This window comes from Ursus americanus, chromosome 13 (genome assembly GCF_024610735.1).
Source record: "Ursus americanus isolate L20-20 chromosome 13, mUrsAme1.1.p, whole genome shotgun sequence".
Taxonomy (NCBI): Eukaryota; Metazoa; Chordata; class Mammalia; order Carnivora; family Ursidae; genus Ursus; species Ursus americanus.
In genome coordinates this window covers 35862559-35878077 of record NC_142139.1, presented here as the reverse complement: position 1 = coordinate 35878077, position 15519 = coordinate 35862559, and the positions used below count along the sequence as shown (strand labels likewise).

General features: G+C 38.3%; 1 protein-coding gene across 9 annotated transcripts in view; it reads left to right on the top strand.

Moving 5' to 3' along the window:
* The window catches only part of TTC29 (tetratricopeptide repeat domain 29), a 468751-nt gene that overhangs the window by 276294 nt on the left and 176938 nt on the right, over nt 1–15519 (top strand). The window lies entirely within an intron of this gene.

Here is a 15519-nt window from a genome sequence, read left to right as displayed (position 1 = left end):
TGTTCGTTTTAACTTAACTTCTCATGTCTGAAAATGGAAAAAAAGGAAGGCATATTTCATGATTTTCCTAGTGCCCTATGCCCCTTATGTAGTGGACCAAAAAATCTCTCTATAATTTAGATATCACCCCATCGTGATTTTATAACAATTTCTGAAGGAAAGGTCCTTTAAAAGTAACTTCATACATAATATGTTAAGACAAGCCAAAGTCTAAAACAACAACAAATAGCATCAAAAACATATTTTGTATGGTGGTTTACTAAAGAATGCAAATAAAAACTTAAGAGTCAAAATTATTTATGGAAGGAATGGTGGGTAGATAATATGCAAAGAAAATATATGAAAAGATAGCGTGAATAATGCTATTTCTTTTCTCAAAAAGCTGTCTCATTTTCCACAAAGTTTTGACTTTGGCAAACAGTTAAATTAGAAAATATTTATTAATTCGTGGCTAGGACTTTATAGGACTTTGAGAAAGGTAAAAAAAAAAAGTTCTTGTGCTTTAGGATATTACACATTGTAATCTACAACATGGTAGGTGCCAGGAGGTGGTAGATGGTTGGTTCTGGGGCCATCTCGAGGGCCATTTTCAGGAATACCAGAAAAATTCAGAGATTTGAGAGATCGTACAGACTAGATTCAAGGAAGGCATAATGGAATCAATAGGGACTGCTGGGGAACTTGGAAGATGCATAGAATTTAGGTAGATAAGGAAACAGGAACATATTCTGTAAGAGGGAACTACTAAAGCATAAACACTAAAGCATAGTTAGAGGAACTGGTAGGAGGAGCAACCTGTTCAAAGCAGAAAGGGTGTTTCTGAGCAGTAGTGAGAACTCAAGAGTGGAAAGGTGAAATAGGGACACAGCCATATTCAGAGTTTGGGTTTAAGCTTCTATATATTCATGGTAAGGAAAGGACGATATTACTATAATTTGACAAGTTATTTGTTAAAACATTTAGCCTATTGTTAAAATTAGAATTTTGTCTTTCAATTTGTAAAAATGGGATAACTTCTTGGGCCCTTGGGCGGTGCAGTCGGGTAAGCATCCGACTCTTGGTTTCAGCTTGTGTCGTGATTTCAGGGTTGTGAGATCAAGCCCCGCATCCAGCTCTGTGCTCAGCGTGCAGTGTGCTTGAGTCCTCTCTCCCTCTGCCCCTCCCACTCATGCTCATGCTCTCTCTTTCTCTCAAATAAATAAATGTCTTTTAAAAAAAATGGGATAAATGCTTAAGTAAGGTAAAATTTTTCCTTAAGCTTTTAAAAACTATTCTCATTTCATAGGTGAGGTAGATACTTTTTTCAAACTTTTAAAAATTATTATCTTCACTCTGAGGATGAGAAAACTGGCACAAAGAGATTAAGCTGGTTAGTAGTGAAGCTAGTGTTGACTAGTCAGCTAGCTTCAGGGCCTATAGTCACTGCTCTGTGCAAACAAAAGATTGCTTTACTTTCATGATGTGCTAATTATGAAAATATATATTAGAATATAATTTAGCATGTTTTTGTTCTCTACTTTAGGAAATTCCCCCCATTGAATAGAATAAAAATGGTTTTTTGTTTTGTTTTGTTTCTGTAATTGGAGCAATAATTTTCTGTCACCTGCAGTAACAAATCAGATAATTAAACTGTCCACTAATGGTCCCAAAAAAACAAGTCACAAAAGAAATAAGACATAATATATGAAAATAAGGCTGAAGAAATCAGGGCTACATTGATGAAAATGTAAGAGTGGCCCAGTGGGATTCAGATATTCTGAATTTTTGTGTAAAGTTCTATTGTGATTTTTAAGATTTAGTTTGATTCAAAAAAATTATTGCAGAAATAAATGCCTAACAAAATTTGCCATCTGAACATCTATGAGTACATTCAGTAGTGTTTAGTCTATTCACATTGTTGTGCAATCTGTCTTCAGAACTTTCTCATCTTGCAAAACTGAAACTCAATACCCATAAACAACTTCCAGTTTCCCTCCTGATTTTTTAAAATCTCTGAATGCATTTCTGTTGGAGGATTTATTCATTGCTTCCTTTCTTTATTCATTTATCTATTCATTTACTCAGCAACCAGGTACCATGGTTGCCCACATCATTTCAGTGACTGAGGACGGGGCTGAGTTTGGGAAATGTGAGGGTGGGGCCACTGTGAGATTACATTCGCGGGTCCCTGGCTTGCTCGTATTTCCATGCCGCACCCTACAACACGATAAAATGCACCCATATTTCACAGCTAATAGAATATTTTGGCTGTGAAATTATTTTTAAGTTAGATTGTATTTTTTGTTTGCAACCACTTTTTGTCAGTTCCAAAATATTTTTCGATGCCCTCAATCAGTTCATAGACCCTAAGAGCCATGCCTTGATTGCCTGATGGATAAAATGACTGAGTTGGTGTTGCTTAAAATTCCAGAGATGGACTTTGAGTGTTTGAAGTGTCTTGCAATGGTGAAAAGCATCGGTGCAGTTTTTGTAATCTGGGTAGAATTTTCACGAGGAGGGTAGATTCGGACTACTTAGAATGTGTGGCTAGAAGCTGTGGGGACTCACCTGGCTGTAGGGTTCCCCTGAGGTGATGGAGGTGTAGCTTCCGCAAATCTGAGCTGATTGGTCCAGACAAGCAAATGGAGGCCCCACAGCAACAGCTAGGCAGCAGCTGTGCTCAGGGGCAGGAGTGCCCATTCAGGTTAAAGCAGGAAACCAGCCGGCAGATGGCAAAGGGCAGGTTGTCAGGGTCCAACCAAGCAGGCTGTAGTCCAGGGCATGGCTCCAGAACCCTCAGGGAACTATAGAGCAAATGAACATGGGCAGAAGCCATAGTCACAGGGACTGGGCACCTGGGTGCAGCCAGGGCCAGTATGCAGCCCACTGGCACATATGGGACCAGAGCCTCACCCAGAGCCCCCTGGCCAGAGTTGAGCACAGGTTCTAGTTCCCATTGCTGTTCAAGATGAAGCCCTAGTACACAATGTGGTCTGATTTCCATTGGCTAAAGGGCTGGCAGTCTCATTCTTCATGTCACATATCTTCAGACTAGAGCTGTGGTAATAGGCATGAGTAGTCATGTACTGACAAATACTTGTAGCAAATCAGTGGCTGTATCTTCTTTCAGAATTGTGACCTACTTATAAGGACAAATGGACAAGCAGCATACACATGTCATCTGTGGAGTATTGGAGAAAGCTATCAGACACTAGGTTAGTAGGAGATGTGCCTGTACATTCTAGAGCAGCACACAGAGGTCCAGCAGGGCCAGATGTCAGATACTGGGAGAGAGGGTTTCTTAAGAGACTTGATTAGGGAAAAAACTGGCTCTTCCCCAGGGTGATCTGGATCCAGGACAACAATGCCAGTGACATGGCAGAGCCATAACTTCAATACTCTTCTGCCAGATCATCATTAATGGTTGGGTCCAGCATCAGCCCCTTCCCTGCCATGGTCAGGATGCTGGGGTCCAAGCCTTGCAGTTGTGGTCTGTCAGGATTGGGGTGGAGATAGCAAACTCGGACAGGGTTGACCACATAAACATTTATAGTTGAGCAAGTACCAACACCTTTCCCCTTTCCCCACTTCCAGTGATTTAGGATCTGGGCTCAAACCTTGCTTTGGACCAGATTAATGAATCTAGCACTGAGGCTAGCTGGGTTCTATGGAGTCTTGCAGAAGGCCAATCTCTTTTCTGAAACACTAGACTGGAGGGCTCAGTCTTGGGCAAGTCAACCCTTAATTTCTGTCCACCTTTTTGTCCTGTTCTTCCTCTTCCAATTTAGTGCATGGCTTGTAAATATCATCTCTCAATGGCAGCAACCCGTTCCCTTTCAACCCATAAGAGCTCTGAGTCTAAATTTTGCTATGGGAGACCAGGAGGATGATTAGAAATAGATGTTGGGTGACAACCCCAAAATACTGATCATGGTCACTGAAAACAATCAGAGGAAGAACAAATGTTGGAAGAGTTTAGGCCATACACATCTTCTAGTTCAGGAGGCCATCATCTGTGATGTTAGTGCAGGGATTGAGTAATGGCTAACCAAGTTCAATAGCATTGATCCCAAGCTCTCCCATTGACAGTGGAACTTCTGAAGATGGGAGTTGTCCTGGTTGGCTTGCCCAGTTCAGGTCCTAGAACTACTGCTGACAGTCAGCTCCGTGGACAGATTCTAGGTAGTGCATCTCAGTGCAGTTCACCAGGGGCCAGAAGGCACCAGGAGCTGGGTAGTGTTATGAAGACACTCTAGAGTGGCTTCCACTCTCCCCTGATACATCCAAGTAGTAGAAGGTAGATCCAGCAACGGATCTGTGGAGAAGCCCACCATTGTGAGGGACTGTTCCCCTTACCATCATGATCTCATGAAAAGGAGTTAGAATTTAGGAACCCATTTATCCTTGTCTTGCTGATGTTCAGTCAGCACTTTTCCCTAATATATTTTCACCCCTTTTTAGTAATCATAGAAAAGACACTGCTTTTCATTTTTTTTGGTATGAATTTTAATGGGGGCAGTGGTTCAGCTTTCCTCTCAGTGAAGTGTCCACCCCATCCAAGGCAATTTCCCCCAATATCACTAAAAAAGAAAAATGAATCCTATTACTGGGAGTCTTAACTCCATAGGTGTCTCCCTACTTAGGATTTTTCAAAGCTAGTTCCTGTTAATAGTTACTCGTTGGCTTTCCTGAACACTGGCCACAACACCACCAGCAGACTCTTCCCATTCCAGTCTTGGTCTTTGATTTATTTCCAATCCTCTGACTTGCTTCCAGAAGGCCATGGTATAGACCTGGACAGATGCCCAGTTTGCTGGGACAACTGCCATGCTAACAAGGTAATTGGTCAGCAGCACTCACAGCAGGCCTGCTGGAGCAGCACTGCTCTGAGAGAACTCGCAGAGACAGGAACAGTAGCAGGTGGACCAGTTGCCCATTGCCCTTTCATTGGATGCTGTATGTTTAGGGAAGTATGATCACACCCCTGGTGTGACCGGGGACAGACACAATAGCAGCATGATGTGGCAGAGCCTTCATACAAGCCTTACCCTGCCAGCAGAAGGGGAGAAGAGTAAGGGGTGGGGGCTGAGGTCTCTGCCTATGGTTGCAGCCATAGGATATGGCATAAAAATAGCAAGATTTGCCACACAGGCATTCATAGTTGGGGATCACCAGTCTCTCCCCTGTCAGGAGAGAGGGACTGCAATAGATCAGAACTGATTGTCTTAAAAGCACTGAAGCTGAATGGTTTCCTTAGAACTTTGCTGAAGTCCATCTTCTTTTCTAGGAAACTAGCCTACAAAGATCAGTCCTGGACAACTAAACCCTTACTCTTTAAATCTTTAAGTTCTGCATACCAGAACATAAATGAACATAAAGAGACATGGCATAGAAGTGTTAGGCATAGAAGTCCTGTCCTTTAATAACTAGGACAAAGATAGGACCATGAGCAAGATGATAAGCTTCAAAAAAAGCTCCAACCCCAAAGACTAGATGTTTTCAAGAACTGACCAAAATAGAAGAGAAGCAGAGAGTTAAAGTAAGAGTAGATCAAATCTCAGTCCTAGAAGAATGCCTGCTAGACACTGAAATCGAATGAAGTGCTGTTCCTACCAACTGCCCCCCCAACTACAGGTAGAAGTAGGGGGATTCTACCAGTACTGAGTGGCACAGAGTACACTCAGTGCACAGAGAGGCAAGAGCAGACTGTCCATTCTGCTTACCTTTGAAAACCAAGACTAGGGTACCTGGGTGGCTGAGTCTGTTAAATGTCTGCCTTCAGTTCAGGTCGTGATCCCTGGGTCCTGGGATCGAGTGCCGCATCAGGGTCCTGCTCCTCAGAGCCTGCTTCTCCCTCTGCCTCTCCCTCTCTCTCTGTCTCTCATGAATAATAAATAAAATCTTAAAAAAAAAAATAAAAACCAACACTAAATAGACTGCTCCTAAATGGGGGATAAAGGGAATTCAAGGAAAACATGTCATTTATCCGAAGACTCAGGTAAAGAACAAACTAGTGAAAGTGATCATTCTAGGAAGATTCTTGGTATCTTCAGAAAGATACAGGTGGAAGACAAAAAAGCCTAAGGATAGAACCAAATGAGTTGAGAATGAGCCCAGATGAAGTAAGGAATGCTTTAGCTAAGATGCATTAGTAGAATTAAACTATGGAGTGGAAAAAATAAAGAGCAGAACTGAGCCAGTAGAAAGTTGACTCAGTGGTGTTGAGGACAAACTTGAAACATACTTCCAAGGTGCAGAAGAAAGACTGAGATGGAAACAATGAGAAGTAGTAAATAGGGAAGTTCCTGAGGAAGAGTACACAGTAACTGAGACAAAGACTATAACCAAAGACACTTTAAGGAAACCTTCCAGACCCTAAGAACACCCTCACAATGTGCAGATTGAAATAGCCCTTTGTGCTTCAGTCAAAAATTATGAAAGAAAGATCCATAACGAGACAAATCCTGGGTAATTTTTTGAATGACTTCGATGAACACAGACCCCTACCTGCATTCAAAGACAAAGCACAGACTGCCTGCATTGTAACAAAAATGAGGACTCAGTTTTCTCCTTTGCAACAGTAAATGCCACAAAAGAAAAAGAAGGGAAGTCCACAGGGCTGGAGGGGAGGGGGAAGAACAGAATCCTGTGAAGCTGAGAACGGAGAGCGATGCTACAGAGCTACAAAGTTCTGGTGCCTGTATGAAGCAACAGGCAAGCTCCAGAAAGCACACAGTGAAGGTCTTTCCATGTATATTCTATTCTCCTATTCAACAAGAGAGAAATCAAAAATAAAAATTCAAGAAGAAAGTCCTACTGTAGAAGAACTGACAGTAAACACTGAAACAATTAAATGTAGTTAAGTCTACAAAAGAATACATGTCAATAATTTTGGAAACAGAAGATACACATGGGGGATTGGGATAGGCCGGTGATGGGTATTATGGAGGGCACGTATTGCATGGAGCACTGGGTGTTATAAGCAAACAATGAATCATGGAACACTACATCAAAAACTAAGGATGTACTGTATGGTGACTAATATAACATAATAAAAAATTTAAAAAAAAAAGAAGATACCCAGTATAAAAATTAAGTATGGTTTTCATTTTTCTCTTTATGATTTTCTATATTTACCCAGCCTTCTGCAGTCATACTGACTTCTGTATCTTACTTTAAAATTAAATTTGATGAGAAACATTTAAAAATAAACTATAAAAATCCAAGTGGAAAATATAGACAAATATTCATTCGGTCTTAGATAGGAAAGACCTTCAAACATACAAACAATCGAACAAAGCACATATGAGAATGATGGGGTTCACTGAGGAACCATTATATTCTCTCCCTGCTCCAAGTTCAGAACTGATTCAGAAGAAACGTGGGAATCAGATTATAATTGTTAAGGCTTATGGGGGGACAAAGCTTATATCTCATCAAGTCAGACTCCATTATCTTCCAGAATTCATCTTAACCACCTAATTACTGGCAGACTGGTCAAGCTGAGACTCTCCTGCAGGTTCAAAGCCTGTGCCTCTGAGCTTCAGGGTGGAGTTCGGTGGTCAAATCTCCTTGAGAATTGAGTCCAGAGAGGATGAGAGCTCAGCATTTCACCAGCTTATGTCCTTTTCCCCCTCCTTGATGAGAAGTGAAGGGGGAAGGAGAGAGGGAGTCCCCTCATGGAAACATAGGGCTAAGGGAATAGAATTCCCATTATCAGAAACAAGTATTGAGGGATTCGACACATACTTTTAAAAAATTGATTATTAAAGACCTCATATGGTTAAAAGATAAATCTGGGAAATATTTGAAAGAAACGTGATAACAGATTAATATTATTATTATTTCAAGAACATTGACCAATTGGTGAAAAAACCACATTAACATCAATACAAAAATGGTAAGGGAACTAAGAAGAAAATTCGAAGAAGAAATTCAACTGGATAATAAACATGAAAAAAAACCAAGATTAATAACAAAAAAGCACAAGTTAAAGCACTGTAGATGGACTTTTCGCCTGTAATATCATAACAAATGTTTATTATGTTCCAACTATGTGCAAGACACTGGGCTAAGCATTGGAAATTCATGGCTGGAAAAGATACGGCCTCTTGATTTGAGGCTTACATTTTCATGGAAGAGGCAATTCAGTACACTGATCATTGCAATTATGTGGGTGAATGTACTGATAAAAAATGCACCAAATTCAAATGTGCAAGAATCAGTGTTGCCTGTTTATTTGTTTAAGGTAGCATTTACTGCTTGTGAAATTTTGACCAGTTAAGCATGTTTTTTACATTCCTGGTGATAGGATAAATTAGCCTGACATTTCTAACAAAAAATTTGGAAATATGAATCAAGAATTTTTTAAATGTCCACATTCTTTAACTCTGCTAATCTACTTCTAGGAAGTAATCAGATATGAAGACAAAGATTTACGTGAAGACATATTATGTCTTTCTGTATGTACAATTTGTAATAGTAAAAAAATGAAAATATAGGGTAACACTTTAATTAATGATGATTATATCTATTGAACCCTTATCCAGCCACTCAATGCTCTTGTCCAATAACTATAATGGTAAGAGCTACCATTGTTTGAGTCCCATGTGTCAGTCACTATAAAAATGCTAACTCTGGCCAATAGGCTCTAAGCAGTCACTTCCAGCCTGAAGCATGGAGGAGCAGATGTGAGTCTTCCAAGCTATCTATTTTTGCCATGGCGACCTTGGGGGACTTATGCTAAGATGATGAAACCACAAGATGGAAAAAAGCTGGATCCCTGAATGAGTATTTGGAGGGGAGCTGCCCTGGAGAGTCATTCAATCCTCAGTGGACTTCATGTGAGCAGGAAAATTACTTTGTCTAAACTCCTGGGATTTCAGGGTCTATTTGCTACCACTGTGTGCGATCTCCAGTCTCCCAATACTTATATGCCCTTATTGTGAATGAGGGATTTTACGAGTTCTGTGAATGGTTTTTGGCAATTTCTTTGAAAAATTCACACAATAGTCTAACACTTTCTTTTGGAATGTGTTATCTAATGTTTTTGTGCTTCCTTGTAAACTTCCATTTTAATATTTTTAAAGCTACATAAATCCCTCAATTTACCAATATAATTTAGTGTTCCAAAAATTCCATTTTACTTTTTCCATTATGTGTTTATTTGAATACAATAGATGTGCAACATGTTTATGATCCAAAAATAAAAATATACAATATTTTAAAGCTAGTTGATACACGATGACTGCACCACAAATCTACAGTAGCATTTTGCCTGCTATATCGGGTCCTAACCTGCTTCAGGATCTCATGATCATCATTACTAAATCCTGAACTCAGGAGGACATAATGGGCCCCTTGGCTGACCCAGTGTTGGAGTGTCTCAATCAGGAGCACAGACTCAGTACCTGATCATGGGTTTGAGAATTAGGATCCACTACTCAACCAAGCTCTTTGACTCAATCCTAGATTCCTGATTTCTTTCACTTAAATCTCTTGGAAACTCCCTCAAGCCCAACTCAGTAAGCCAGTGTGGAAGAACCAGCCGTTAGAGCAAAGGCATCAAAAGATCAGGCAAAGTAGTTGTAGCTGTCGGTATTGAACACTACTCATAGACACTTCAGAAACTCAGTCAAATGAAGATGTTTAACAGATTCTTTACATATACCTTACCTGAGAAATTAGGAACGTCTCATCTGCCATCCTCAAGATAATCCACCTTGAAAGTATCTCTGTCATCCAGTTCTACTTGAACCATCATACCAAGCAATAATTCATACAACTAGAAACATCTTCAGAATTTATGTGGACATTCCCAAACAGCCTTCCAGTACTGAAAAACAGCTTTAAGTAGTCTTGTTACCTGTACATCCCCATCATAAACACACAGACTCTTGTCTTCTGAATCTGCTACAGTATTGCTCAGCCTGTAGAAATATTTGGTGGCCTCAAGCCACATCAGTATATCTTCCCAAGATAAAAAATCCCTATATCCCTGCCCACCACCTAATGTCTGTGGGCTTCTATATCTTGTATTTTTATCCCCCAGCTGCGCTCCAGCCTCAGGTCCTTGATCCTGTATTATAACAGTGGCAGTTCTCAACCATTTTTCTCATGGCTACAAATATGACTGGTAACACTGACTTACACAACACTCCAGTGAGAATAGTGAGATTAAGCACACACATCCCCACCAAAGCTGAAGCAATAAACACCAACACTAATTTTGGGCTATGGTCAAAGGAAAATAGTATGAGGGTTTATGGGCTACCTATAGTTCTATAGCATTTCTCTCCCACCTAGAAAACATTGGAGTTTGAATGAACCAGAGTAACACTTAAAAATGGATAACGAGCAATCGACATTATGTGCTAAAAAAAAAAAAATTTACACCATTCAGGGGGTGCCTGGGTGGCTCAGTCAGTTAAGCGTCCAACTCTCAGTTTCGGGTCAGGTCATGATCTCAGGGTCATGAGATCAGGCCCCCATGGGCTCTGCACTCGACAGGGAGTATTGTGGAAGAGTCTCTCCCTCTGCCCCTCCCCTCACTCGCAGGTGCATGCATGCTCGCTTGTTCTCTCTCTAAAATCAATCAATCAATCAGTCAATCAATCTTTAAAAAAGTACACCATTCAGAAAATTTGGCTGTTTGTTGTTGTAAAAAGTTACTGGCAGCACATTTTCGAACTGATCTGGACATAAAACTATACCTCAATACAGCCATTAAGAACTACTGGCTTAGAAGTAGACTATCCATCCAGAAGTTTGACTAACAAGTTTCTGAGACCCTTTTTCTCATTGCTGTCATCAGTCTGGTTTTCCTCCCTCTCACCTTCCCTTCATATGTCTCTGTGTGCGCTCTATATTCACAAATCAATCATCTGCCAGCCCGTGAGACCCCATCCTTCATTGGACTGTGCTTCCAGTGGATCCCTTGGTAGTTCAAGGAGATCTCCAAACTCCACATTGTGAGCTGAACTCTATTCCCATTGGCAAAGGCAAATGAGGCCAAAGTCTGCAGAAACCAGAGAACTTTATAGCTCCTTTAGCAAACCCTTTTCTCCTTACAGCTTTCCCAGTGACTGATTCTACTCCACAAAGCCCGAGCCCTGTATGTGTGAGGGGAATGTCACTTCCCCTGTTCATCAGTCCAGGCATTAGGCTAGTCGGAGGCACTGCCATAATGGCCAGGTCTTCTTCTTTCAAATGAATGCCTCCTGCAATGAAGCCTTTTAGGACTGACTGTCCTCGTACACAGCCTGATCCTTCTGCCCTGTCTCTTCTGTCTGTGACCTCCGATTTGCCTTGGGCTTGAGCTCCCATATGTGCCTCACTTGTAGCCACGTCTGTGATTCTAGTTATCTCCTTGATAAAAAGGATGGCCTTTTTACACCCAGCTTCCAGTCTTTTCTCATGACATCACTCATGGTGCTTTGTCATGCTTTGCTTGGCTTCCTTAGAGTTGGTGCTGCCAGCTCTAAGTAACTATAGCTAAAATATGACAACTATTATATACATCGCTGGCACTTTCTATTTTCTCATTTGAGAGAAAATTTTCAGTCATTTTTGTTATGGGTTGAATTGTGGACTCCAAAAAGGTGTTGAATTCTTTTTTAAAAAAAATATGGTGAGGTTTATACCACCCAAATCTATTAAATTGTTTCTGCATGCATGGCTCATATTTTCTTATAATAATGAAAATGAAAAAAGAATTATGTATTAAATATCTGAATAAAATAAATCATTGTGTCAAAGTGAGGTGTGAATTAGATAATTGACTTCTAAGAGAACTTTAATTTCCAGATTTATGATTTTAGGCTTTAAAATATCTTATTCCATGTGATGGAAAATATGTGCCTTTGTTTCTACTTTCTGCCACTCGTCTATCTTAGAATTAACATTTTCAAGCAGAAAGTAACTGGTTATGTTATTTAAGCGACTACCTTCTTCTCCATTGGAATGGACTAGGAATCCCATAGATAATTACCCTGTTTGGAACAGATTTTCCTCCTGTGTCCTTAGTGATGGTGAAAGAAATCCTAATGTTGTCAGGGCCAGCTTCATGATAACTGTGGCAAAACATAATTTAAAATCCAAAGGACAAAAGTGTATCTCTTTTTTTAACCATAAAGATACTGCTGATTATACTTCATCATGTTTAAATTGTCTGTACGGTGATGGTAGCATGAGGAAGTACAGATACATTTTCTTTGAATCTTAGTTTGACTCTCATATTCTCTATCAGACAGCTACTACAGTTTTATTAGAACTGGCTGTTAGAGACTAAATTGGTCATACAGCAGGGTACTCAGATCCCCTTTCAGATGCTTGGCGAATAACATTGTAAAATGTTTTCTATCTTAATTGTTAGTCCTGAAGATATGTGGTTTTATATTAAAATGCTGATCCACATTCTTGATCCAGAATTCCAATTAAACCAGCAGATTTTGATTTTAGATTAATGAAATATATACCAGTCTCTTCACTAGTACTTCAGATGGCTAAAATCTATTTGAAAGTTTTCTGAACTTTGCACTCTCCACATTGCCATTGACTAGCATATTGACAACAAAACTGTGTCAAAGGTGATACAAAATTTGTTTTTTTCTGTTTGTTTCTTTGTTTTTGCACCTGCATGCCCCATCTTGAGTACATCTGCCAACTATAGTATTGGGCCCACAGTTTATTGTTAGTTAAAAGCCTATTACTACTTTCTTTATTCTTTCTAAATATAAAAAAAAAAATTGGATGGAAGGACTTCTGGTTGCTTATTCTAAGCTGTACATTCCATTCCCATCTTCTACAAATGTGTGCTGAGATTATTTAATTTTAAAATATAATTTGATGGTTTTGTGCACTAATCATGTTTTATCTTGCTTCGATTAAATTGCTGTGAAATTTCATGTAGTCATTTGATTGATTGCCATGAATTGAAAGAAGAGTTGTCTCTTTTTAACTAATAATGCCTTTTCATATCTGTGTAATTCATCACAAGATACAGTTTCATGTTACCTGCCAATATTGTGTATAATATACATGTGCCACAATTTTTCTTGCCTTCTGTTATAACGTTTTGAATACATTTGAAAGTTCTTTTGTGTTTTGTTATTTAAGCTATAAAATATTGATAGAACAGGCTATCTTCTAAGAAGAAAGGATAGTGTCAATGTATGTAGGGACGCTTGCAGAGAAATTCAGTGTAATTGATTTGTTATAGTAATGGCATTTTAATATCATGGTAAATAAAATTCTTTCTTATTAAAGCTTCTGTGATAATTGTTGAAATGATAATGTAATATCTTTTATCATTTAAACCAGTAGTCTAAGAACTTTGTGTTCCCTGAACCTGATCAAATGCCAGTTCCATCATTTATTAGCTGTATATTCTTGGGTAAGTTATGTGTGTTAGACTCTAAGTCTTATATTTCTCATCTGTGAATGGGATAATAGTATCTACTTATAGAGTTGGTTCAGGGTGGTAAGGATTAAATGAAGTAAATTGACTGGCGTTTGTCCCTGGTACATGACACACACTCGTTAGATAGAATTGACTTTTAGTTCCAGAGAGCAGTGCTCATTTTTTAGTATTTTGACTAGATGGGATTTGGTGACATTTTTTTTTAACACTTAATACAATTTAAATTAAAAAAAAAAAAAAGCTTCACCCATTTCTCTCGCCCTTTTCACCCAATGCTTCTGGCAACCACCAATCTGTTCTCTGTATCTATGAGCTTGTTTTTTATTTGTTTGCTTTAGATGCCACATATAAAAGAGATCATATGGTATTTGTTGTACTTATTTCACTTAGTATAATGACTTCAGGGTCCATCCATGTTGTCACAAATGGCAAGATTTCATTCTATTTTATGACTGAAAATTATTTTATTATATATACATGATACATATCATATCCATTCCATTATATATGATATATATATCATATCACATGTATATCACGATTTCTTTATCTATTCATCCATTGATGGACACTTAGGTTGTTTCCATAGCTTAGCTATTATAAATAATGCTACAATGAACATGTGGGTGCTTGTATCTTTTTGAGTTAATGTTTTTGTTTTCTTCAGATAAATACCCAATAGTGGAAATATTAGATCATATGGTAGTTCTATTTTTAATTTTTTGAGGGACCTCCATACAATTTTCCATAGTGGTTACACCAATTTACATTTTTCACCAACAGTGCCCAAAGGATCCTTTCCCCCCACATCTTGCCAATTCTTGTTATTTCTTGTCTTTTTGATAGTAGCCATTCTAACAGCTATGAGATGATATCTCATGGTGGTTTTGATTTGAATTTCCCTGATGATTAATGATGTTGAATACTTTTCATGTGCCTGTTGGCCATCTGTATATCTTTTTTGGAAAATGTCTGTTCAGATCTTCCACCTATTTTTTAATCACATGGTTTGGATTTTTGCTATTGAGTTCTGTGAGTTCTGTTATATTTTGGATATTAGTCCCTTATTAGATATATGATTTACAAATATTTTCTCCTATTCAGTAGATTGCTTTTCGTTTGTTGATAGCTTCTTTTCTGTGCAAAAGCTTTTTAGTTTATTTTAGTTTATTTAGTTTAGTTATTTAGTTAATTTTGGGTTTTTTTGCTTTTGCTTTTGGTGTCAGATTAACAAAATCATTACCAAGACCTGTGTTACAGAGCTTACCAAACACATATACCATATGTTTTCTTCTCAGAGTTTTATGTTTTTAGGTATTACATTCAAATGTTTCATCCAATTTGAGTTAATTTTTGTATATGGTATAAGATGATGGTCTAGTTGCTTTGGGTAGTATGGACATTCTAACAATATCAATTCTTCCAAACTATGAACATGGAATATTTTTTCATTTATTTTTGTCTTTTTCAATTCTTTCAATAATGTCTTGTTGTTTTCAATGTACACGTGTTTGACCTCCTTGGTTAAATTTATTCCTAGGTATTTTATTCTTTTTGATATAAGTATAAATGGGATTGTTTTCTTAGTGTTTCTTTTTGATAGTTCATTATTAGTGTATATAAATGCAACAGATTTTTGTGTATTGATATTATATCCTGCAACTTTACTGAATTTGTTTATAAGTTCTAACCATTTTTTGATGGAGTCTTTGAGTTTTCCTACATATAATATACCATCTGCAAATAGTGACAGTTTCATATCTTCCTTTCCAATTGGATGCTTTTTATTTCTTTTTCTTACCTAATTCCTCTGGCTATGACTTTTAACTTCCACACTATGCTGAACAAAAGTGGTGAGAGTGGGCATTCTTGTCTTTTTCCTGATCCCAGTGGAAAAGCTTTTGGCTTTTCACTATTAACTGTGATGTTAGATGTGGGTTTGTCATATATGGCCTTTACTATGTTCAGGAACATTCCCCCATACCTGCTTTTTGATAGTTTTTTTATTATAAATGGATGTTGAATTTAGTCAAAATGTTTTTTCTGCATCTATTGAGATGGTCATGTGAATTTTTTTCTTCATTTTGTTAATATGGTATATCACATTGACAGATTTGTGA